The sequence below is a fragment of the Symphalangus syndactylus genome, chromosome 24, assembly GCF_028878055.3.
Source record: "Symphalangus syndactylus isolate Jambi chromosome 24, NHGRI_mSymSyn1-v2.1_pri, whole genome shotgun sequence".
Classification (NCBI taxonomy): Eukaryota; Metazoa; Chordata; class Mammalia; order Primates; family Hylobatidae; genus Symphalangus; species Symphalangus syndactylus.
Genome location: NC_072446.2, coordinates 31,599,530 through 31,627,351, shown reverse-complemented (window position 1 = coordinate 31,627,351; position 27,822 = coordinate 31,599,530).

Genomic DNA, 27,822 nt, shown 5'->3' with positions numbered 1-27,822 from the left:
GAAAATGTTTGCAAATCGTGTATCTGACAAGGAGCTTGTATTTAGAATGTATAAAGAACACTTACAAATTGACCCCCCAAAAGCCAAATAAGCCAATCTAAAACCAGGCAACGAATTGGAATAGACATTTCTCTAATATATGCAAATGGCCAATAAGCACATGAGAAGATGCTCAGCATCATTAGTCATTAAAGAAATGAAAACCAAAACTACAATGAAATACTACTTCATAACCACTAGGATGGCTATAATCGAAAAACAACAAATGTTAGCAAGGCTCTGGAGAAATTGGAACCCTCATACATTGCTGGTAGGAATGTAAAATGGTGCAGCCACTCTGGAAAATATTTTGGCAATTCCTCAAAACATATAGTTATCATAAGACCCAGTAATTCCACTCCTAGGTATATACACAAAAGAATTGAAAACACAAAAATTTGGCCAGGCAAGGTGGCTCACACCTGTAATCCCAGCACTTTGGGAGGCCGAGGAGGGCGGATCACCTGAGGTCAGGGGTTCAAAACGAGCCTGGCCAACATGGTGAAACCCCATCTCTACTAAAAATATTTTTTAAAAAAATTAGCCAGGCATGGTGGCGGGCGCCTGTAATCCCAGCTACTCGGGAGGCTGAGACAGGAGAATCACTTGAACCCGAGAGGCAGAGGTTGGAGTGAGCCAAGATCACGCCATTGCACTCCAGCCTGGGGACAAGAGCGAGATTTTGTCTCAAAAAAAATAAAAAATAAAAAAGAGAACCCAAAAATTTAAACATAAATGTTCATAGCAGCATTATTCATAATAGCCAAAAAGTGGAAACAATATAAATGTCTACTCACTGATGAATAGATCAACAAAATGTGGTATAGCCACATAATAGAATATTCATTCATCAAATGGGATGAAGTTCTGAGACATGCTACAACATGGATGAAATTCAGTGAAGAAAAGCAGGTACAAAAGGTACATGTACTGTATGATTCCATTTATATGAAATGCCCAGAACAGGCAAATCCACAGAGACAGACAATAGATTTGCAGTTGCCAGGGGCTGCAGAAAGAGAGGGATGGAAATTGACTACTAGTGAGTATGAGGCTTCATTCTGGAGTGACAAAATATTCTGAAATTAGATAGTGATGATAGATGCACAACTTGGTGAGTATACTAAAAACCACTCAGTCATACACTTTAAAAGTTCATACATGAACTTTATGGTATATAAATTATATCTCAATAAAGCTGTAATTTAAAAAAAGAGGGAAAGACTACTCAAAAAAAAAAATCTCAACAGTAAAAAAGTAAACAATCAAATAAAAAAATAGGCAAAAAACACAGACATTTCGCCAAAGAGTACATATGGGTGGCAAATAAGCACATGAAACAATGTTCAATATCACTAGCCACTGGAAAATGCAAATTTAAAACACAATGAGATATCACTACACACCGATGAGAATGACTAAAATAAAAAATAGTGGCAACACCAAATGTTGGCAAAGATGCAGAGAAACTGGATCACTCACATATTACTGATGGGAAGATAAGATAGCACATCCACTCTGGAAAACGGTTTAGCAGTCTGTTATAAAAACTAAACATACTGCCAGGCACGATGGCTCACACCTGTAATCCCAGCACTCTGGGATTACAGCAATCTTGCACGTTACAATATCCACCCAGGTGGGTGGATCACTTGAGGCCAGGAGGTCGAGACCAGCCTGGCCAACAAGGTGAAAGCCCGCCTCTACTGAAAATATGAAATTAGCCAAGTGTGGTGATGAGCACCTGTAGTCCCAGCTACTCGTGCCACTTCACTCCAGTCTGGGCAACAGAGTGAGACTGCACCTCAAAAAAAAAAAATACAATGACCATACGACCCAGAAATTACACTCTTAGGTATTTATCCCAGAAAAATGAAACTTTATGTTCACACATAAGTAAAATTGTATAAAAACCTGTACTTGAATATTCATAGTAGCTTTACTAGTAATAGTCAAAAACTGGAAACAACCTGGATGTACATCAATAGATAAATGGTTAAACAAGCTCTGGTATATCTATACCATGCAATCGTACTTAGCAATGAAAAAGGAATTAATTATTAATAAACACAACCTCAATGAATCTCCAGAGAATTATGCTAAGTAAACAAAGCCAATCCCAAAATGTTATAACTGTACAATTCTATTTATATAGGATTTTTGAAAAGACAAAATTTTGGAAATGGAGAGCAGATTAGTGGGGGCTGGAGAGTAGGAGGGAGGTGGGTGTGGGTATTAGAGGGCAACATGAGAGAGCCTCATGGAAATACAACTGTTATGTATAATATCTTGACTGCAGTAGTGGATACACGAACCCATACATGTAATAAAATGGTATATAACCAAGTACCCACACACACAAACACAAGTAAAGCTGGGGAAATATTAACAAGTGCTTTGTATTGTATCAATGTCAATATCCTAATTCTGATATTGTATTAAGTTTAATAAGATGTTACCACTGGGGGAATATGGGTAAAGGATACACAGGGTCTCTATTACTTTTTGCAACTACATATGATTCAACAATTGTCTCAAAATAAAGTTTAATTTTAAAAACCTCTACCTGGCTGGGTGTGGTGGCTCACGCCTGTAATCCCAGCACTCTGGGAGGTCAAGGAGGGTGGATCATGAGGTCAGGAGTTCAAGACCAGCCTGACCAACATGGTGAAGCCCCATCTCTACTAAAATACAAAAATTAGCCGGGCATGGCGGTGGGTGCCTGTAATCCCAGCTACTCAGGAGGCTGAGGCAAGAGAATCACTTGAACCCAGGAGGCAGAGGTTGCAGTGAGCCAAAATTGCACCATTGCACTCCAGCTTGTGCGACAGAGCGATATTCTGTCTCAAAAAAACAAAAAACAAACAAACAAAAACCTACCTTATATATGACAGAAAGAAGGAAGGGAGAGAGGGAGGAAAGAAAAGTAAATTCATTTACTATGGATTTACATTGTTTAGAATCCAGGCTCTTTAACATGTGGCTGGAAATAAATGTTATCATCCCCATTTTATAGATGATGAAACTGAGGCTCAGAGAATAACTGTCTCACTCTCAAAGACATCCTTTGAGAAGTCAAGATTCAAGCCCTGCTCTCTGCCAGTCTGCTGTCATGCTTTAGCCAAACACAGCCATCAATCAAATGTAGGCAAAGACTGCATTACTCAAGAGGAAATTGAAGCCAGACTGTAAGATGCAGTCCACAAAATTCATGATTTCTTCCCCCACCCTGGCTCCATCTACTTGGTCCCTTTTTCATATGAATCGGGTTTTTATTTCTGCATTTATTGCACACGCAAATTACAGATGAGAGCATCGACTACACAAGTCATTACTCAGAGTAGCATCTTCCCAACTGCCACTGGACTAGGACCGAACAGCTTGTGGTTAATTTGCTATATAATCACTGCCTGTGACGGGGGGCAGGGCTGCGCCTGTGCTAATATTAGGAAAGGGGAAGCTGAGCAGAGAGGACTCCTGGGGCATGGAGAGTGAGGGTGGTACCAAACCAGGGAAAAAGGAAGAGTGCTGGTGAGGAGCAGGGGGAGAGGGCCCTACCCCACTGAGAGACTCCAAGGAGGATCTGCTCCTCTGCCAAGGAATAGAAGTACTCTGTCCCATTCATCACGTCTGCATGGAAGAGCTAACCAGAATCCCAATTCTCCTAACCCCTGCCATTTCCTGGCCACTGCCACTGCTGCCCCCTCACCTCAGAGCAGGGATATTTGTATACCACGCTGCATCTGCTGGGAGGGACACTTATAGAATGGTTCATGGGCAGGAGGAAATTTACCAACAGGCAGGAGTTACAGCCACCATACTAGCGTTCTAATAACTCAATATGAAAAATGGCCAACAATCCAATAAAAAATGGGCAAAGGATGTGAACAGGTAGATCACAGCTTAGGAAACCTAAATAACCTCTAAATATACAAAAAGACGTTCAACCTTCATCTTAATAAAATGTAAATGTCAATTAAAACTACAATGAAATACCTTTTTTTTTACCTATCGGATTGACAAAGATCAAAATGTTTCATCACACACTGTGCTGGCCAGAGTATAGAAAAACCAGCAGTCTCAAAGGTTGGTGGGAGTGTAAATTGGCAGAGTTTTCATGGATGGCAATTTGGCACTCTCTTTCACAATTTTTGATGCACATACCCATTGACCCATAAATTCTACTGCTCTAAAATGTATTCCACCAGACATACTTGCATATATGTATGCAAAGTTGGATGTACAAGGCTATTCAGTGCAGCACGGCTTATAATAGCAGAAGATTGGAGACAGCCTGAATGTCCATCAAGAGGGGACTGCTTAAATAAATTGCAGTAGAGTCATACAATGGAAATCTTTATGGCTGTTAAAAAAGAATGAGGCAGCTTTTTATGTACGGATATGAAACAATCTCCAAGATATATTGTTAAGTGAAAAAAAGCAAAGTGCTAAACAGTGTGATTAGAATGCTGCTATTTGTGAGAGTTTTTTAAGAATACATACACATATACATCTATGCTTATATATGCAGAGAATCCCTCTGGAAGGATGACATTATTTGCAATATTTGATTCTGTAGAAGGAAAAGGGTTCTCAAGGCTGAGAACAGATAGAGAGGGCTTGTTTTTCATCCTTTGCCCTATTTACTAATTTGGTCTGTAGTGAATAAGCACATGTCACCAATTCTAATTAATTAGTAAGAGTTGTATTTTTAATTCTCTCTTGGTTCCTCCTGCCCAAGAATCAAATCTTGGCCTAACACCCAAGGCCCTTCACAGTTTGACTTGAGCCTCTTCCCCTTCGTTTCCTGACCTGCCACCCCTAGCACACTCCTCTCTAAGCACACTAAATTTCTCAACTTCCTCCAAATGCACCTTGCTTTTTCACACCTCCAGGACCTTTACACCTGCTGTTTTCCATGTCTGAAATATCCCTCCACACCCCACTTGCTTTTTTTTTTTTTTTTTTTGAGATGGAGTCTCGCTCTGCCGCCCAGGCTGGAGGAGTACAGTGGCGCGATCTCGGCTCACTGCAACCTCCACCTCCCAGGTTCAAGTGATTCTTCTGCCTCAGCCTCCCGAGTAGCTGGGACTATAGGTGTGTGCCACCACGCCCAGGTAATTTTTGTATTTTTAGTAGAGACAAGATTTCACCATATTGGCCAGGCTGGTCTCGAACTCCTGACCTCATGATCCACCCACCTCGTCCTCCTAAAGTGCTGGGATTACAGGTGTGACCCACCGCGCCTGGCCCCCCACTTGCTTTATACAATCTTACTCATCCTTAAAGACGCAGAACAATCATGACCTCCAGAGTGTGGCCTTCCCTGACCTCACCAAAGAGAGTTAATCCCTCTCCTCTGCACTCCCACAGCACCCTGGACAGGCTTTCATAACTGGGGTGGCACCTGGACAAGAATGAACCTACCTCTGACCTATTTGCAAAAGAGGGCTGCTGATTTCGTCTGTCCCCACAGGGCACAAGCATCTGCCAGCAAGGGTCTGCACAATGTATGTATATGATGTGCCCACCTCCCCAAAGAATTAGAAACAGAACACAGTCTCACAGCATGGTTCAAGAAAAAAAGGTCCCCTGGACCCATAAGTGGAGACCTCAATGCACATCAACTTATTGAAGGCTCTGAGCAACTATCTTAGTTTGAGCTGCCATAACAAAGTTTCATAGACTGGGTGGCTTATGTACAGCAGAAATTTTTTCTCACAATTCTGCAGGCTGGAAGTCCAGGATCTTCCATGGTGCCAGCATGGTTCTGGTGAAGACTCTTTCAGGGTGAAGACTGCTGACTTCTTGTTGTATCCTCACACAGTGTAAAGGGCAAAAGAGCTCTCTGAGGTCTCATTCATTCAACACTAATTCCATTCATGTAGGCTCCACACTCATGACCTAATCACCTCCCAGAGGCCCAACTTCTAATACCATTGCATTGAGGATTAGGATCTCCACATATGAATTTTGGGGGGACATAAACATTCTGTCCATAACAGTAGTTCTGCAAGGAAACCAAAGCTGTTAAATTTATTTAGCCAGCATATTTCTCACTTTCTAACCAAGAATTTATTCCCTTGGAATGCCTATTAACGTCCCATGGAGCTACTGTTCTACGGGCAGGAAAACTTTTGTGAAGTGTTAATCTATAGAAATGCCTAGAGGACTTCTCTAATTCAGAACTTTTGGCCAGGTGTGGTGGCTCACGCCTGTAACCCCAGCACTTTGGGAGGCCGAGGCGGGTGGATCACCAGCAGTCAGGAGCTTGAGACCAGCCTAGCCAACATGGCGACACCCTGTCTCTACTAAAAATACAAAAATTAACCAAGCATGGTGGCACACACCTGTAGTCCCAGCTACTCGGGAGGGTGGGGCACGAGAATCACTTGAGCCCGGGAGGCAGAGGTTGCAGTGAGCCAAGATCGCACCACTGTACTCCAGCCTGGGTGACAGAGCAAGACTCTGTCTCCAAAAAAAAAAAAAATCAGAACTTTACATGGACAATAATGGGATCTGAAATGTTGAAACTCATCTTGAATGAGATCTCCATGCAGTCTGCTAACCAGTTAAACTATCAGTCCTACAGTTTTAATAAATGCAAAGTGTTTCCAGTTTAGTAGCCCAGTTGCTCCTTTCTAAGGAAGTGGTGACTTCCCAAGAAATAGAGGATAGGGAATGTCTCCACTGGTTCAGGACTTCTCTGACTCTTGTTTGCCATTAAGGATGTTCAGGATCTGGTGTTGTTTAGTAAATATCCCATCCCACCTCTTGCATGGGAATAGTCTCTGTCTTGCATCAGGGCTTTTAACTCCATTAACTCCAATTGCAGAAAATTTTCAGACTCAGCTACTCATCACACTCACTCTTGGCAGAGTTTTATCTCTGTGGCTCCAGTTATGTCTACTCTCAATGTCAAAAGGGTCAAGAACAATCTCTTCCACCAGATACTGAGCAGGACCTGCCTCCAATTTTATTCACTCAAAAATGGGGTCTCCCTTCTTCCTTCCTTTTGATCTGTTCCACGTGTCTCCCTGCTGAGTGTCATGGGAAGGGACTTGGTGCCCCAGTGTTTTGGTTGGAAGATTCACTTCCAAACTGCATCCAACTTGAAGAGGTTTCCCCACTGGGAAGAGGGGGTGAACCTTAGGTGCATTGAGGGTATCACTCCCTTTCCATGTGTCTTCAACCTCAGCCTCCATTCTGAACCATTCACCCTAACCACATGCACTCCACTTTTCACTGCAACCAAGTCTCCTCTGGACTCATCATCCTGGTTATGGTCTTGCTAAGCTTGTTAGAGTTAACCTTTGGCCTTTCTTTTCAGCTTCCTCACCAAGCCCCCTCTTTGATAACTGGGGAAATGCCCCACTTGGCCCAGCCATCCAGGCATGCAGCTCCTCAGTGCAGACTCTCGTGGCTTCAGAGTACGCTGCTTCTAGACAGGAGGTGGAAAAACAAAAGGTGGAGATTTAGGCCCAAAATCTCCTCGGTCTAAAATCGACCCAAAGTCTTTCTGCTCATAGTTCACCAGTGAAAACCAGTCATGTGGTCCCTACTACATGAAAGGGAGTCTGGGAGATATAGGTCCTGTCTGGGTAGCTGCCAGCATGAACCCTATTCTATTAAAGGGGCAGCATGAACTTTTGGAGGTCGGCTAGCCACCTCTTCCTCACTATGTCATTCCTGATGATGATGATAGAAGTAATAATAACCAATGCTATTGGCAATAATAATAACTACTCTTCTGAATTAAGCACATCCTCTGACCCAATCTTTGTGCTGAGAGTTTTCCAGGCATCATGCCACTCACTCTTCCATCCTCCCTGTGAGGTTAGAAGACTTCTGCTTCAGATTCTCTAAGAATGAGGTCAGATCCTGTTCCACTCTGCGTTCAGTAGACATACTCATGCCATGGTCAACTCTCATATCTATGCCATAGAGGCAGTCATGCTACCTGCCCCTCAGACCCTGAGAAAGGAACAGAGGCCATCAGAAGGGAGTTTCTGCTCATTTGAATTATATGTCACAGAGGCTAAGACCCCACCAGGTTGACAAGCTGGTCCTGGGCTCTGAGTCTCTTGAAAATTCCCTGTTGGGGAAGCATATCCTCAGCCTGCTTGACCTCACCTACTGCGTGCACCTCTGCAACTGGGCTAACCATCAAGAGCCCCCTCCAGACAGGGGAGATCCACCCAGAAAAATTGTTACCATCTTCACTCTCTGTGTCCTCCTCTTCCTATATCAGGAAGTCGCCAAATGGTGACCATAAAAATACATCTCTCCTTTTTCTACGGCTTATCATTAGGGGAATGAAGGAGGACCCACGTCATCCAAAGACCTGAAGGCAGGTGGGGGTTTGCCTTTATACTCAAAAGCAAGAGCTGATTCCCTGTGTCTGCACTTGTTGGGCCAATGATACACACAAATATTACTGCATTTTACAGATGGAGAAACTAAAGAGTGACTATGTTAAAGTCAGGAGTATGCAGTAGCGGAGCTGGGAAAGATGGCTGAAAGGTGGGTTTGGCTCAAGATAGGGGCTCTCAAAGCACTTTGCATGAGTACCTTGAGCTTCCTACTCAGATGTGTTGAGTCCACACCAATACACCAGTCTGGGGCTTGAAACCCTTCCCAGGCAGATCAGAGGAAGTGGGGGAGTGGTCTGCAACCTAGAAGCAGCTGCACAGGCAGCAGATGGTAACGGCTGCCTCTCAGATGGTTTTTTGTCACATTAACTTTTTTTCTTTCACATTATGAATTTTTTTCTGAAATCCTCTAAAAATATTGTTTTTATAGTAACAGAGGTGGCTGTATGTTTCTGAGAGATCCAGATCCCACACTCAGTCTGTCAGCCTGCTGGGATCTTTGCCTTTGTGACATATGAATAAAGTAAGTTCAAGCTCGCTGCTGAAAACAGTCCCTGGAGGTGGGCTGCCTCCTCTTCCCAGTAGCTAGAGGAGCCCTAGGATTCTGGAGAACCAAGCCCCAAGACCATCTTGTCTCGAGTCCCAAAGATAATGGACAGTAATCCCAGGAGAGCAAGGATACAGAGGGACAAGGCCCCTAGAGTGGGTAGGAGTTCTGGGCTCCAAATATGTGTGAGTCTTCATAGGAAGGAACCAAGAGCAGCATAACTTCAAACAAGTACTTAACCTCTCTGAGCCTCAGTTTCCTCATCTGAGCATACTGATGCTGTCTACCTCCTGAGATTGTAGGGAGAACTGAATTATGCTCATGAAAGCGCCTAGCACAGCACCTGGCTCCCACTGTTTTCTCAATAAAGACTGGCTTTGATAATTATTTTGTTTGGTAATTATCCTAAGCCAGAGGGTAGGAAAAATAAGCAACAATGCAAAGACCAGAGATGATGAGAGCCTCAAGCCCAGATGAAGGGGTCATGGGTAGACAGACTGAGTCAGAGAGGTCCTTGACCTTACCCAGCAGGAAGGAGGGGCTGTTCCCCGGTGAGCCAGGGCTGTGAAGAAGGACTTTGGCCTCTAAACCTCATGCCCAGTTTGGCCCCCACCTCAATTCTTGTTCCCACTGCAGAGAAATCTTTTTGCACAGCCTGGCAGGTTGTACCTTTTAATAGCGGAAATACTGGAAACATAGGTGTGACATTTCCGATCCTATAAATATGCCCTCTACTCAGAGCCAGATGATACTGAGAAGGACACCCTTCATTCCGCCACACAGCACATCTGTAGCCTGTACAGAGGGAGTGGGGGGTGGGGGGGCCCACTAAGGCATGATAGTTGGCCTCATAAGCAGATACTTTTCATGGGGATCAAGCTGTCAGTTTTGCAGGGGTACCTGGGAACCCTCAGGCTGGGAGCATTGATTCCAGGAGCCTGGATGCAATCCACTGACCTACAGAAGGACCACAGGATGTGCTGCTCCCTGGTGAGTGGGCTTGAGGGTATGCTGGCCCCTTACGTGTCCCTTGGGTCAGGATATGACCCTCAGCTTGTGCTGGACTTTGAACTACCAAATCCTATGGGTCTTCCAGATGATAAAGCCTCATTTAAACAGAATCTTTCCAACATCTCAATGATTGGAAGATTATGATTCTCATTTTACAGAGATAGAAAAGTGGGAGGGTGAGAAAAGGAAACATTCTTTTTTTTTTTTTTTTTAAGATAGGGTCTCACTCTATTACCCAAGCTGGAGTGCAATGGCATGCTCAAGAATCACTTCAGCCTCAATGTCCTGGGTTCAAATGACCCTCCCACCTCAGCCTCCTGAGTAGCTAGGACTACAGGCATGCACCACCAGGTCTGGCTAATATTGTGTGTTTTTGTAGAGATGGGGTTTCACCACTTTGCCCAGCTGGTCTCAAACCCCTGAGCTAAAGCAATCCACCCATCTTGGCCTCCCAAAGTGCTGGGATTACAGGCATGAACTACCATGTCCGGCCTCAATCATTCCTTTATTTATCCAACCAATTACTTCAACATTGATAATCTAATATATTCCAGGTACAGTGCTAGGCACTGAGGCATAAAGAAGTAAACAGGGTGGGCAATGCCCTGCTCTCATGCAGCAGGGAGATAAACAATTAAATAATCAAATAAGAAATATGTTATTAACTATTTACTGTGACTGTGCAAAGGATATGGGGTAGGTTGAATGACTGGCTCCAATTCTCCACCCCTCTGCGTATCAAGCCTTTTCAATATAACATTGCAATCCCTCCCACCCATAGACTTTGGCAAATTTGGGCATTGTTTTTGCCAATGAGATGTGAGTAGTCAGGACATAGGCAAGAATCTTAGATGAGCTTGTACAAGGAAGCTTACCTTCTTACACTTTAGCCACAGCCATGAGAACATACCCTGCCTAGCCTGCTGATCCCAGGAGATGAACGAGAAGTGGATGAGAGCTGAGCCGCCAACCCATGAATGAAATAAATACTTACTATTGGATGTCACTGAGATGCTGTGCTATTTTTGTTGTTGTTACACAGCAGTAGCTTAACAATGTGGAGCATGATTAGAGATAATGAGACAGGAAGGTAGGCAATAGAGAAAGACTGAATTTAGATGGAGGAGAAGAGATGAGTCAGTTTCGCTGAAAAAGAAATATTGAAACAGAAATATGAGTAACTCATAGATACACAAGAATGCAAAAGTGGGGAGGAGAGCTTCACAGGCAGAGGGAATAGCGTGTGCAAAGGCCCTGAGGTGAGAAGGAGCAGGATGCATTCCAAAAATTCAAAAAAGGCCAGGGAGCAAGGAGAATGTGGTAGCAGATGATGAGATCAGGAAGGAAGTTGAGTAAAGGACCATGCAGACATATGGCATGACATAAAGTTTGCGTTTTATCTAACAGCAGTGGGAAGCTAATGAAGGGTGTTGAGCATACCAGCACCTGATAAAAATTCCTTCCACTGTTGAGTGAACAATGGATTGGGGGCAGGACAAGAGTAGGGAAAAGGATCCAGGGAGGAGGCTGCTGCAGCCACCAAAGTGGCAGGTGTTGGCCCGGGATTGGCAGGGTACTGTAGAGATAGAGAAAAGGGGACAAAGGCAGGGTGTGGTGGCTCACGTCTGTGATCCCAACACTTTGGGAGGCCAAGATGGGAGGATTTACTGAGGCCAGGATTTCAAGACCAACCTGCCCAACATAGCAAGACCCTGTCTCTATATAAGAGAGAGAGAGAAAAGGGGACAAATCTGAAAGGTACTTTGAAGGTAAAGGTAACAGGACTTTTTCCAAAAATAGGCCTACATACACATGTCAGTTGACTTTTGAAAAATGTGCCAAGTCAATTAAATGGAGAAAGAAGGCAGAAAAGAGAGAAAAATCTCAATCCATAGTTTGTACCATAATTAAAAATTAATTCAAGGCCAGGCTTGGTGGCCCACACCTGTAATCCCAGCACTTTGGGAGGCCGAGGTAGGCGGATCACCTGAGGTCAGGAGTTCAACACCAGCCTGACCAACATGATGAAATCCCATCTCTACTAAAAAAAATAAAAAATAAATAAAAAATTTATCCAGGCATGGTGGCACACGCCTATAATCCCAACTACTCGAGAGGCTGAGACACCAGAATCGCTTGAACCCTGGAGGTAGAGGTTGCAGTGAGCCAAGATCACACCACTGCTCTCCAGCCTAGGTGACGGAGCAAGATTCCATCCCCAAAATATATGAATAAATAAATAACTCAAAGTTGAGCATAAAGTTGACTTCATTGATATTGTTTACATTTCTACTTCAAAAAACACTATCAAGAAAATGAGAAGAATTAGAGTGAAAGCAAAAAGACTTCTCTACAGAATGAAAGAAAATATTTGCAAATCATGCATCTCATAAGGTTCTAGTGTCCAGAATATATCAATAATTCTTACAACTCAATAATAGAAAGACAAACAACCCAATTTAAAAATAGGCAAAGGATTTGAATAGACATTCTTCAAAGAAGATATACAAATACCCAATGAGCCCATGAAAGGATGCTCAACATCATTAGTCATTAGGGAAATGTAAATCAAAACCACAACAAGATACCATTTCACACTCATTAGGATAGCTATCATTGAAAAGATGAACAATAACAAGTGTTGGTCAGGATGTGCAGAAATTGGAACCCTCATACATTACTGGTGAAGCTGCTTTGGAAAGCAGTTTGGCAGTTCCTCAAAAAGTTAAACATTGAGTTACCATGTGATCCAGCAATTCTATTCCTTGGTATATACACAAAAGGAAAAAAAAAAGTTCTCACAAAACTTATATGCAAATGTTTGTAGCAGCAATTATTCCTAATAGCCAAAAAAAATTGAAACAACCAAAATGTCAACCAACTGATGAATGGATAAACAAAATGTGACTTATCCATACAATATTCCTGAATTTAATATTCAGCAGTAAAAAATAATGAAGTATTGACACATGCTACCACATGGGTGAAACTTTAAAACATCATGCTAAGTGAAAGAAGCCAGTCACAAAGGATAACATGTTGTATGACTCCATTTCTATGAAATGTCAAGAATGGGTAAGTCCATAGAGACACAAAGTAGATTAATGTCTTCCAGGGGTTGGAAGAAGAGGGGAATGGGAAGTGCTTGCTAATGGGAAGGGAGTTTCTTTGTATTTTTTTATTATCTCATAGTAAAGCTTTAATAAACATCAGTTTCCATGCTCCCAGTTCTAGCCAAATTAATTTAATAAAATATATCTGTATACACAGTTTTTTCAGCTCTTATTTTGGATTCAAATTTGGTACATGTTCAGGTTTGTTACATGGATATATTGCATGATGTTGAGGTTTGGGATATGGATGATCCCATCACCCAGAAAGTGAGAGGTATAGAACCAATAGGTAGTTTTTCAGGCCACACCTCCCTCTCTACTCGAATGGTCCCCAGTGTCTATTGCTTATGATGGCATTTCATCGGGGGTGATGAGAATGTCCTGGAATTAGAGAGTGATGATTGTACAACTGCATGAATATACCAAAAACCACTAAATGGTATGCTTTAAATGGGTGAACTGTATGGTACATAAATGTATGGTACATAAATTTTATCTCAATGAAGCTGTTAACCAAAAATAAAAGATCATAGACCTAATGTAAAGCCTAAAACTATAAATCTTCAGAAGAAATATAGGAGAAAATCCTTGTAAGTTTGAGTGAGGCAAAGATTTCTTGTATATAACATCGAATAAGAAAAACAAGTGATAAATTGGACCTCATTAAAGTTAAGAACTATTATTCTTTCAAAGAAGACACTGTTAAGAGAATGAAAAGAAAAGCCACAGGATGGGAAAAAGTATTTGTAAATGACATATATGATAAAGAATTTATTTTCCAAATATATAAAACTATCAAAATTCAATAATAAGCAAAACAGCCCAATTTTTTTAAAATAGGCAAAAATTGTGAACAGACACTTCCCCAAAGAAGACATTGGGATGGCAAATAACCACATGAAAACAAGGTTCAACGTCATTACTCCTTAGGGAAATGCAAATTAAAATCACAATGAGATAAAATGAAGTATTCTGTCCCCCACAAAGACTTGTGCAGATATTTCCATAGCAACATTAGTTGTAATAGCCAAAAGCTGGAAAAAATACAAATGCCATCAACAGGTGAAAGAATCAACAAGAAGCGGTATACTCATACAGTGGAATACTACCCAGCAATTAAAAGGAATGAACTACTGATACATGCAACAATATGGATGAGTCTCAAAGTAATTATAATGAGTTTAAAAGTCAGGCCAAAAATGCATACTGTATAATTTCATTTATATAAAATTCTAGAAAAAGCAAATTAATCTGTAGAGACAGAAAGCAGAGTGGTGGTTCACTAAGGATGAAATGCACGGGGGCAGGAGGGAGAATATCAAAGGATCATAAGGAAACATTGGGAAGGGATGGATATGTTTATTTATTATCTTCAGTGTGGTGATGCTCTCCCAGGGGCATACGCATGTGAAAACTTTTCCAGTTGTGCATTTCAAATACGTGTATTTTATTGTATGTCAATTATACCTCCATAATACTATAAAAAATTAATAGGACTTGTTGATGGACTGGATATGAAGGTGAGAGGGGGAGAAATGTCAGGGATAACCTCCAGGCTTCTGGCTTGAGTCAATTGGTGGATGGAGGGGCAGTTTCGTGATGGGAATGTTCAAAAGAGGAGACAGGGTGCCTTAGCACGTGGGAGAGAGGTCAAGAACAGAGTTTTCGACATGTGAAATTTGATGTCCCATTGAAAATGCACAGAATGTGGTTGTGAATCTGAGCCTGTGGCTGAAAAGAGAGATCATGGTTCAAGAAAGGGAAGAAGGGGCCAGGCACAGTGGCTCACATCTGTAATCCCAACACTTTGGAGGCCGAGGCGGGCAGATTGATTGAGGTCAGGAGTTTGAGACCAGCCTGGCCAACATGGTAAAACTCTATCTCTACTAAAAAATACAAAAAATAAAAATTAGCCGGGCGTGGTCGCGCTTGCCTGTAGTGCCAACTACTCAGGAGGCTGAGGCGGGAGAATTACTTGAACCTGGGAGGCAGAGTTTGCAGTGAGCCAAGACGGCACCACTACACTCCAGCCTGGGCAACAGAACAAAACTTCATCTCAAAAATAAAGGGAGTGGGGGTGGCGGGGAGAGGGAACTCATGCAGGGAGAACCGTGAGCCAAGACATGGAGGATGGGAACAAGGGGGAGGAACAGAAAGGGAGTCCTTCACTGGGGTGGGGTCAGGGCAAGAGGCAGTGAGCAGAGAGGGAGCCCCCAGGTGGCTGTGTTGGGACCTGCTGGATTCACAGGGCAGGGAGGATGATAAGCTCTGGGAGTCCTAGAAAGGAATTTGATTTGAGGTGTTGGGACAGGAGAAATGCAGCCATCAGCTTTACAGCTGCCACATCCTGGTGGGACATTCCACAGGGAGCTGGATCCTGGGATCTGGATGACCAAGGAGAGATGTGGTGCAGAGAGGGATCTAGGGCTTCCCTGGGAAAAGTATGTTGGCCCAGGAGGAGTGGGAGTGGTGGGAGAGAAAGATAGAGATGCAGGAGCTCTCAGAGACAGCCCCAGGAGAGCACGTGAGAATGGAGACAGCATCAGGCTAGGGGCAAAGTAGGGTGACAGCCAGACCCACGAAGTCCCCAGAGGTCTTACGGGAACATCTCAGGGCAAGGACCCAGAGCAGTGTGTGCCAAGGGCTGGTCACCAGGGCTGAAAAGGGAGACAGCCTTGGAAGGAGGGAGATGTGCTGGTCCCTACAAGGCTCTGGCATATACATCTCCTCATTGAGTGCTCACAACTCCTTTATGAGATCAGCGTAATCATCCGCATTTCACAGACAAGAAAACTGAGAATCAGAGAGGTTAGGAGACTTCTCCCAAGGCCGCAAAGCTTGTATCTCATCCACATCTAGGGGCTCACATGCTCTTTTTAGGCACTAGGGTGCCCAGAATAAGGTTCACAGGGGCCACCAAGCACCCACTAATGACCCCCAGGGTGGCTGTGCACAAGCACATCTGAGGCAGTTAGCATGAAGGAGGGAGTGCAGCTAATTGCCCGTACAAATTAACTCTAATGTGGTCGGCATCGACATACTTATCTTTCTTTAATTACATTAATCAATTAATGAAGAAGATGGCTTCTTCTTATTATGATTTCCAAGGCCCATATGTTCTCGGGAGTCCAGCTGGAGTTGGGCTTCCTCTCTGTCCCTGGCTTGAATAGGGAACTGAGTGACATCAATAGGAGAAATTGTCCCCCAGGCCTTCTCCACCCTGAAGCTGATCTTCAAGATGGGAGAGGTAAGAAAACAGAAGCAATGATCCCCGGAAATGGTAACCAGTGGAAGAGGCCTGAACTCCTTGACTCAGCATTCAAGGCCCTTCTCCAACATTGTTCATGGTTCCTTTGACCCAAGTTTATCAGCCTGGGCAGACTGATTTTCTCTGAGCTGCCCCTGCATCCTGCAGCCTCCAGTGCATTCATGCCATTTCCTCTACCAGGAAGGCCAGCTCCCATCAGTCAGGGTCCAGGTCAGTCCAGTGGGTTTGTCACCTCCTCATGAGAACCCTATAGAAGGCCCACCCTGCAATAATCTCCTTCACTTGTTAATTTTTTTCAGCTTTATTTAGGTATAACTGACAAATTAAAATTGCATACTTTTAAGGTATATAACTGGATGTTTGATATACATATGCATTATGAAATGATTACCACAATCAAGCTAATTACCATACCCATCACCTCACTTGGTTACCATTTTCTTTTCTTTTTTTTTCCTCCGTGTATGTGTGTGTGGTGAGAACACTTAAGATCTACCCTCCCAGTACGTTTCAAATATGCAATATAACATTGGTCACTATAGTTGCCCGGCTCTACATTAACTCTCCAGAAGTTGTTCATCTGGCATAACTGAGACTTGGTACCCCTTAACCAACATCTCCCCTCAGCCCCTGGCAGCCACCATTCTACTCTCTGCTTCTGTGTGTTCGGCCATTTTAGATTCCACATGTTAGCGAAATCTTACGGTGTTTGTCTTTCTGTGTCTGACATTTCACTTAGCATAATGTCTTCCGGGTTCATTCATGTTGTTGGGAATGACAAGATTTTCTTCTTTTATAAGTCTGAATAATAATTCACATTTATTATTCACATTTTCTTTATCCATTTATCTATTGACAGACATTTAGGTTGTTTTCATATCTTAACTTCCGTGAATATTGGTACAGCCATAATGGAAGACAGTATGGAGGGTCCTCAAAACATTAAAAATAGAGCTACCATATGATCCAGCAATCCCACTTATGGGTGTATATCCAAAGGAAACAAAATCAGTATTGCAAAGAAATATCCTCACTCCCATTCATTCATTTTTCATTCAACAAATATTTACAGTCCCTCCCTTGTGTAACTTCTAAACCTTTGGGACAGACAGACACTAAACAGACAAATAATTACATAGACTGGTGGTTCTCAGTCCACTAGAATCATCAGGGGAGCTTTTAAAAATATGCTGCTCATGCGGGCACAGTGGCTCACACCTGTAATCCCAGCACTTTGGGAGGCCAAGGCAGGTGGATCACTTGAGGCCAGGAGTTCGAAACCAGCCTGGCCAACGTGGCAAAATCCCATCTCTACTAAAAATACAAAAATTAGCCGGGTGTGATGGTGCAAGCCTGTAGTTCCAGCTACTCAGAAGCTTGAACCCAGGAGGCAGAGGTTGCAGTGAGCTGAGATCACACCCTTGCACTCCAGCCTGAGTGGCAGAGCAAGGCTCTTTCTCAAAACACACACACACACACACACACACACACACAAGTATGATGCTCAAGCTTCATCCCAGAGAAACTAAAGCTGAATCTCTGAGGGCGCAAGATGGGCATCAATAATTTTTTAATTGCCTAGGTAATACTAGTGTGCAGTCAGGCTGACATGCTGGCATGGGGGATAAAGGAGGGTAATTGTAGGGTAATTGTAAGGAGGGTAATCTGCAATGCTGCCACCCGGGCTTGCTTTCCCTAGAGGTTTTGAAAGTATGATCAGCCAATTGTGTTTTTTGTAATTATTTATTTAAATAAGATAAACTTATATTAGCCACCCCATCTTCGGTGTATAAAGAAGTCACAAATTACTTAGATCAGTGCTTCTCAAACTGTAGCAAACATCTGAATCACCTGGAGGGCTTATTGAACCAGATCACTGGGCACCACTTCGAGCCCAAGAATTAGCATTTCTCACAAGTTCCCAGGTGACACTGATGCTGCTGCTCTGGAAACTCCACTTTGAGAAACACTGAATTGGAGCAAGGTTTAAAGAAATTCAAGTGGTTGAGCACCTTCCTGCCTCACTAAACATCTGCTGTTCACAGACTCTGTTTAACCAAACTCTGCTGCTTTCTCGCAGGCTGATGTAGAAAGCCTTCAGATCTCCTTTGTTAGGAGAAGAAGCTGTGAAAAATCACACCTCTCCATCATACATGCGCCTGTTTTCACTGCAGGATGTTTCACAACCACATTGCTTCAGAGCAGGCAACTTCTCTTCTTTAACTGCCAATTTCACATTACAGCAGTGGCTGTCAGCATCAGCATCACTGGACACCTGTTAGACATGCAAATTCCTGGCCTACTCCACTTAATCAGAAACTGTGGGAGTGAAGCCCAGCAGTCTGTGAACCAGGAAATCACACAGGTGATTCTGATGAACTCTCAACTATGAGAACCACTGGCCTAGAGAAAATGTGTTAATTGACCCTTCAAATTCTTCAGGATCCTATCCACTCTGATTATTTGTATCATTTCTTTCATAAAAATAATAATAATTTGCTTCCATTTGTCAAGTCTTCCTACATGCCAGGGACTGTGCTAAGTACTTTACATTAAACATCTTATTTAAACCTTGGAACAACCCAATATTCATTATACTATTTTATAGATAAGGAAACTAAAGCTTGGAGAGGTTGAGAGTTCGGCCCACCTGTTAAGTGGCAAACCCAGGAAAACACTGCTCTCTGCCCCACCCTGGTTCATCTTTTCCAAATATTGGGCATTGTATTAAGTCTGTTCTCACACTGCTATAAAGAACTACTTGAGACAGGGTAATTTATGAAGAAAAGAGGTTTAATTGACCCAGTTCTGTAGGCTGTACAGGAAGCATGGCTGGGAGACCTCAGGAAACACAATCATGGCTAAAGGTGGGGAACAAACACGTCTTACCATGGCGAGCAAGAGAAAGAGAGTGAAGGGGGAAGTGCTACACACTTTTAAACAATCAGATCTTATGAGAACTCACTCACTATCACAAGAACAGCAAAGGGAAAATCTGCCCCCATGATCCAATCACCTCCCACCAGGTACCTCCCCCAACTTTGGGAATTACAATTCTACATGAGAGTTGGGTGGGGACACAGAGCCAAACCATATCAGGCACCTATCACAGCCATATGGCTGTGGTTTATACCTCCACTGTAGTGCTTTGCCTCAATCATAAGATTTTTTAATACCTCACTACTTTTTCTACCCAAATACCTGCTTTTTAAAGCTAATGTTCATTTTCTTAAAAAAACTAATTGTTGAAATGCTTTAAAATCATCTGTTTGCTGCCCTAACCGACATCATGAATTTTTCTTTTATGAAAATTGTGAAACTCAGTTAAATGTTTAAAATGCAAAGAGCAGACACACAAGTTTCCTTACTGGAAAGAAATGTAAATGGGAAGTGGCACTTCACAGGTAAAACTACCTTAAGGTCCATATTGCTTAAAAGAGTGGAACTCAAGAGCCAGGAGCCATGACTTGCACCTGTAGTCCCAATTACTTGGGAGGCTGAAGTGGGAGGATTGCTTGAGACCAGCTCAAAGCCTCAGTGAACCATAATCATACTACTGCACCCCAGCCTGGGTGACAAAAACAGAATGGAACTCAAAGTGAAAAGCATGTGACCTCGAGTCCAAACAGTCATTCTCCAATACATTGGAAGCCTATTACTCACATCCAAAGGTGTTTTAATCAGCCAGTCAACCCGTATCTACCATGTGGATGAAGTGGTCAACGTGACTCACCTGGAAATGTGCTACAGGATAGAGATTATTCCAAAACATGGCAATAACTACCTGGTGTCTTCAGCAGGAGTAACGTGCAACTTCTCTCTGTTACAATCACAGACAGCCTACGGTGACCAACAGGCCCCAGTTTGCCCAGGACTGTCCCAGTTTTGACACTGAAAGTTCTGAGTCCCAGAAAACAGTTGGCCACCCTAACAGCACCATGCTTGACTCACATCAAGGTGCATGAGAAGGAGTTTCTGTTTTCCTTTGGCCAGCCAGGGGCCTGGCTCTAGGGTTCCCATGGGGCAGGACACTCTGGCCAGGATCAGTGTCAAAGAACTGCCTAGCAGAAGGAATATGTTTTAGTTCCAGCTGCTCTAACAAAATACTGTAATCTGAGTGGGTTTAAACAACAAGTATTTGTTTCTCACATTGCTGGAGGCTGAAAATCCGATATCTCTCTTATACCCTCAAAGAGAGAGCTCTGGTGTCTTCATCCCTTCATAAGGGGGAATGAATCCCATTAGGATATTTTTCTCATGTCCTAACTACTGCCCTAAAGCCCTGCCTCTTAATACCATCACATTGAAGATTTAGTCTTCGACATATAAATTTGAGGGGACCCATTCAGTCCATAGCAGGGTACTTGGGGACAGAAGGGAAACCAGTCTGAGCAGTGACCACATTTCCTCCTAACTGCCCTCCCCTCCCCCAGGTAAATTCCAGATGATTCTGGGGCAGGAGCTCCACCCCTAGGTACCTACCTCTTCCTCCAATAGAAACAAAGCCCAGGCCAGTCCTCTGGGATGGAAGGGAGGGGACATCAACAGAGGGCAAAGACAGCTGAAGACTCCATTCCTGGCTTCCTCTCAGCCCTCCTGTGCCACAGAAGGAAGAGAAGGTGGGAGAAAATGTCCATCCAGCCCTAAAACCCTGGGCCTCCTGAGCTGGCTGGGCCACCCTGCTGCCCACAGCAGGTCCACAAAAACAGGGGCTTGGCAGCCGAGACGGTGAGCTGATGAGGCCACCCACGATAGGCGGGTGCTTAGTGCACATCGAGACAATGTGTAAGCGCTCAGTGAATCTGAGCTGTTTTTAAGCAACTACAGCCCGCTGGGACCCAGGACATGCAGAATGGGCTCATCCTCCCTCCCTCTGCCTGTCCTGCTCCCATTGCAGCCCCACCTCCTCCATTGCTGTGTGGCTGAGAGTTACCCTGAGTGTCAGTTTTCTCACCTACAAAATAGAAAGAGTAATAGTCCCAACCTCACAGAGTCTCCTTGGGGAGTAAATGAAACAGGGTGCGTAGTAGCCTGCTTTGGACGTAGTAAAGGCTCAGTGAGATCATCATTGTCATTCCTCTTATCGCCAAGGGCACCCGGGGGTTGGGGAGGCACTGAGGCAGGAAGAGGAGGGGAGGGTCCCACATCCTTCCTCAGCCTCGAAGCAGGAGGCCTGAGCTCCATATCCTATTTGTTCTTTCCACAACACCAGTGCCAACTTCTCCATTAGGCACTGTAGCAACACAGTGTCCACAACATTTTAGAGACCCACAGAATGTTCTCATTTCCTTCAAAATCGAGGAAAACATAAACTTTTAGGTTAGACAAACATGTTTCATTTTCTTCTTTCATCAGGAGCAAATAGAATTTTTAGGATCCATGAAAATCTATTCTTGTGGGAGGGGCCCATGAAGGCAGAAGCATCTAGGGCCCACAAAAGTCACAATGCAGCCCTGCTCAAAAGACAAAAACAAAAACAAAAACCTGTGCCTGGGCCGGCCGCGGTGGCTCATGCCTGTAATCCCAGCACTTTGGGAGGCCGAGGAGGGCGGATCATTTGAGGTCAGGAGTTTGAGAACAGCCTGGGCAATATGGTGAAACCCCGTCTCTACCAAAAATACAAAAATTAGCCAGGCATGGTGGTGGGCACCTGTCCCAGCTACTCGGGAGGTTGAAGTACAAGAATTGCTTGAACCCAGGAGGCAGAGGTTGCAGTGAGCCAAGATCATGTCACTGCATTCCAACCTAGGCAATAGGGCAAGACTCAGTCTCAAAAAAAAAAAAAAAAAAAAAATCCTGTACCTGCCTTTTTTTCATCCCCACTGCTGCACCCGTCCTAACTCAACCCATGTCCACCTCTCACCTAGACAATGACCAGAGCCTCCCAGCAGGTCTCCCAGCCTGTCTCTGAAATCCTTGTATCTGTCCTTCACAGAGCAGCCAGCACGATCTGTCGAAATCACAAATCTGACCTTGTCTCCTCCCTCCTGAAAACCTGCTGTGCCTCTGGATTGCCCTCAAGACAAAAGTCCAAACTCCCCTGCAAGGCACACAAGTCCCCAGGGGACAGTCAACTGCACTCTTCTGCATGAGCCCAGCCTTCCTGCTTTCACACCTCCACACCTTCGCACTTGCAGTGCCCTCTAACCAGAACACCCTTTCCCCTGCAAACTCCTAGCCATCCTTCAAAGCCCAGCTCCTCTCAGAGAAATTCCACTGATTTGTCATATTGTGATTTTGAGTGAATGTCACCTCGAGGTCAAGGACTATGTTTTCTTCCTTTTCATCCCCCCAACCACCTCCCTAGTGTCTCGCTTACAGGGACTGTCTGGCAGTGTTTATTGTTCCCCTGAGGTCATGGTCAGCATCTGGGTGCTCCTCTAACCCGCTGCTCGCTGCACCGGCACCACTGCAGTCCTGTGATTTCCAAATGCCAAGGGAAGCTCTGTGGTCCTATTCACCTTTTCCTTGTCTGGCAGTCTGGGAGTGCAGCCCCTCTGGGGCGCACAGACAGCAGAGTAGCCCTGAATGGGTCACCCTTTCACCAACAACACCCACCTCAAATAAAAGCCATCAGCTTGCCAGGATTGGAGAGGAAGCTTCAAGTCCCCAAGAAAAACCCAAGGGCCATGTTCAGAGACTTGGCCAGAACTGAGCCCTGTTCAGCCTTTGTCTGTGTGTGACAGTGTGCCTCTCTGTGCCTCAGTTTCTCCATCTCATAACAGTGAATTGGTCTAAAGCCTCGGAAGAAAGGGTTCTTCCAACTCTGGCTGCACAGCCTCTTCCAGGGCCTCCCATCAGCCCAGACCCAGTTACCAACGCAGAGGGAAGAGTGCCACCTACTGACTCCCAGCCTCCCTCCAAGACACTGAGCCACCAAAGAAGTCAGCGGAATGTGCAAAGCTCAAAGTGAGCAGTTGTCTGCATTCTCCCTTTGCAGAGCCGCAGCAACCTCCCCTTTCATGGGGCCGAGGGGCACCCCTCCAGCCTGGACAGAGAGCTTTAGCTGCACTGCTCACTTCCGCTGTCCTCTGCTCCAAGGCCCAGGAAAGCCAGGCGCCTCCACGCCATCCTGCCCCTGTGCCAGGCCCAACAGCAGGGTAGCCCCCGGCTGCCAGCCCCCCTCACACTAGGCCGGCGGCTGGAGGTGGAGAACAATGATCCCTATTGTGACTAAATTTCCCCCTGAAGATCTCATTCAAGATGTTAGAGTGAGCGATCATAAAAGGAATTAATAGTTGATTCGCTGTATAATTTCCTAGTTCAATATACTTTAGTGCAGCGACTAAATGAGGCGTCCCGGCCGTTCGGTGGGGCCAGATAGCGACTTTATCACTGGGATCTCAGGCTGAGGAATAAAAGCAATTCTTCTGAAGTAATTGCGTCTAATTAAAAGAAACATTTAAAAAGTGTAACCAAAAGGAATTCATTTCAAATGGAAAATTAATGCTGAAAAATAGCCCTGAGCTCTCTTGTCGCAGCTAATAGCCAGGCAGCCGCAGAATAATTAAACTGTTTTGAAATGTCGATACCATCCTCATCGGGAGAAGATGGGCACAGCTGAGCACATCCCGGGCATCAGCAAACAGGATGGCTTCCGAAGAGATGGCCAGCAGTCGGACTTGAGGTCGGCCACAGGCTTCCAGGCGGGGTGAGGCCCAGGTCACCTCAGACAAGGCTGGAAAAGTTTTGTAATATGGTGTTTAATGAAGGAAATCCCACTTCCTGGATATGTGAGCACCCCACTGACTCTTCAGAACAACCCTGCAAGTCAAGTGTCATTAGTATTATCATCACCATCATCATCATTGCCATCTTCAGTTCAAAAAGGAGACTCCTTGTGACTAGCTACCTTGTCTAAAATCACAGCCAATATGTATTAATAGCAGAGTCAGGATTCGAACTCAGGTCTGCCTGGCTCTGAAGTCCACATCAGTTCTACTACACTGGATGTTAGGATTCAGCATCAGGAAAAAGGCTGTGTGTTTTCTAATGCTGTCATTCTCAGTTCCGCCTGCATTAGACTCACGTGACACCCCCCTGAGGAGCTTTAAAAAACAGTCCCAGGCCAAGTGCGGTGGCTCATGCCTGTAATCCCAACACTTTGGGAGGCCGAGGCGAGCAGATCACAAGGTCAAGAGATCGAGACCATCCTGGCCAACATGGTGAAACCCTGTCTCAACTAAAAATACAAAAATTAGCTGGGTGTGGTGGTGCACGCCTGTAATCCCAGCTACCCTGGAGGCTAAGGCAGGAGAACTGCTTGAACTCGAGAGGTGGAGGTTGCAGTGAGCCTTGATCACACCACTGTACTCTAGCCTGGCGACAGAACAAGACTCTGTCAAAAAAAAAAAAAACAGTCCCAGACTCTGCCCTCGAAGACTCTGCCTTTATTGATCTGGGAACAGCGTGGGCATCAGCATTTTTTTTTTGAGACAAGGTCTCACTCTGTCGCCCAGGATGAAGTGTAGTGGCATGATCACAGGTCTCTGTAGCCTTGACCTCCTGGGCTCAAGCGATCCTCCCACCTCGGCCTCCCAAGTAGCTTGGACTACAGACACACGCACCACCATGTCCGGATAATTTTTTTTTTTTTTAAAGATGGTGTCTCACCATGCTGCCCAGTCTGTGGACATCAGTTTTTTGTTGTTGTTGTTGTTGTTTTTTAAGTTTCCCAGGTGACTTAACTGTGCAGCTCAGGTCTAGAACCATTAGTCTAAATCGCAGTCATCAGGCACTCTTCACCCCATGAACATTCCCTGAAATTTTCCCACTCACTTCTCCCAGGGAGTTTCGCCTTGTGAAAAATCGAAGAGTGAACACTTCCCTTACAAGTTTGCAGCCAGGTTGAAATGAGCTAAAAGAGACTAATTGAGAACCAGCACTTAGTACATGCTAAATAAATGTTAGTTTTGAAATGGGGGGCAGCAAGAAGTAAGAACCCAAGATGAAATTGTTATCGGAAAGGAGTCCCGACACAGACCCCAAGGGAGGGTTCTTGGACCTTGAGCGAGAAAGAATTTGAGGCAAGTCCATAGGGTAAATTAAAAGCAAGTTTATTAGGAAAGTAAAGAAATAAAGAATGGTTACTCCATCAGCAGAGCAGTGGAATGGAATGCTTGACTAAGTATACTTACAGTTACTTTTTGGCTATATGTTTAACAAGGGGTGGATTATTCATGAGTTTTCTGGGTTAGGGGCAGGCAATTCCTGGAACTGAAGGTTCCTCCCCTTTTTAGAACATATAGTGTTTTTTCTGAGGTCCCATGGCATTTGTAAACTGTGGTGCCGGTGAGCATGTCTTTTAGCATGCTAATGCATTATAATTAGCGTATAAGGAGTGGTAAGGAGAACCAGAGGTCACTTTCATGACCATCTTGATTTGGGTGAGTTGTGGCCTGCTTCGTTACCACAAACTGTCTTATCTTCAAGGTCTTTATGACCTATATCTTGTGCCAACCTTCTATCTCATCCTGTGACTAAGAATGTCTAACCTCCTGGGAATGCAGCCTGGTAAGGTCTCAGCTTTATTTTACTCAGCCGCTATTCAAGATGGAGTCGCTCTGGTTCAAATGCCTCTGACAAAATGTCTACCAAGCATTAACTATAGCTTCTAACTCCTTTAAAACCTGGGGCCAGGGGTGGAAAACTAAATCTGAAAAGTTTAACAGTGAAGATGGTCTGGCCAGAAGGGTTATGTTCCAATGTGAATTTAGAATGGAGGGAGATCACGCTAGCTTTAGCACCAAATCTTACAGTTTTGTTTACAGTTACTTGAACTAGGCTAGGAGTTGCCTTCAACTAGCGATTATGGAGCATGCTTTAATGAACTAGAAGAACAATTTGTAATCCATGAGTTGTTTATTATGCTGACAAGCACTCCTAAAGACCTTGAGAATGTTCCCTAAAAGTTTGTCCCTCAAGTAGATTTAAACATGCACCTAAACCTTATTTACACCCTTATGATTTTCAGAAAACACCTTCTTTATACATATGCAAAGATTCTACTGCCCCTTTTCTGAATTGCAAATACATCCCAGTTTCCAAAGATCATCAGCAAAGCACCATCTGCTTCATTATGGCTAAACCCCTTCGAAGGGAACCCGTGGTCTCTAAGGGTGATGGAGGACTTGGGATGAACCACTCATAAGAAAAGCATCATCTTACCTTCTGATGAAATGGTGCTTATAGTGACCAAAGGGGATTGGCCAAGGCTGAGGGATTTTCCCAACATTCTGAGGTTTTTTTGTTATTTCTTTGCCTGAGGACTTTCTCTGTCCACAGAAGCCACTTTGTCCACCTCTGTGGCATGCCAGAAGTGCCACACACAAAACCAAAGCAGCTCTCAACCAATGCATGGTGAAAGTCAGTGGACAAATACCCCAGCTCCCTCACCTCATGGGTGGAATAACTCTATGGTGTAGTCCATACAGACTCCCACAGTTCCCCAGCAGGATTAAGCCTCAACCACCCCAGGAGCGCTAACAGGATGATGGCCTCTTTATTGTCTGCCTTCTCCTCCCTGTCTCACTTCCTCACCCCCTTACCTGTATTGCCTTTTATCTCCCAGATAAACTGCTTGCATTTGAGTCAATATCTGCTAAGACAGGGGTAAGAACAATACCTTTGGGACCACTGGGTTAGCACTTGTGGTGGAGATCCACCCCAATATGGCCCCTGTGCCTGCTGCATGAAAAGAGGATGGGCTATTGGAGCAGAGATGCCTAAGCTCCAAATCTGGTCCAGGTATTTACCAGCTGTGTGACTTAGGGGAAGTCAGTGAGCCTCACTGAGCCTCTCTGTCCTCTAGTATACGGGAATAGTAATGAGAGCCACTGCAATGGGTTGTTGAAAAGATGCATTGAAATTCTGCAGGCTAAGCCCATGGCACAAGCAGGTGTTTATTCAAAAAGTATTAGTAGAAGATTTATTCCATAATGGGCTCTGAGTGTGGCACAGTGCGGGGTGCAAAGGATGAGGTCAGATCCCACTTCCTGGAGCTCCCAGGGAGATCAGATGTAAGGAGATTAGTCACGATGTTGCCATTTATGCTGGGAAACTCACGGGCTGGGGGCAGCTGGGGAGCTGCACCAAGATCTCCAAGAGTCTAGCCGTGTGTTCCAATAAGAAGCCACCAACCACATGTGTCTATTTAAACTTACATTAATTAAAATTAAATACAATGTAAAATTTAGTTCCTTAGTCTCACTAGCCACATTTCAAGTACTCAGTAGCCACATGTGGCTCATGGCTACCATATTGGGCAGTGCGGATCTAGAACATTTCCACCATTGTAGAAAGTTCTGCACTGGCCTAGTATCCAATAGACCTGGAATTCAGACCTGGCACTGTCCTTGCTGGCTGTCAGATTTGGGCATAGCTCCTTACCTCCCTGAGCCTCAGTTTCTTCTCCTGTGAAGTAGGCTGTGCTAATCATCTCACTCTAAGCAGTGCGGTTATTGCAAACACCAA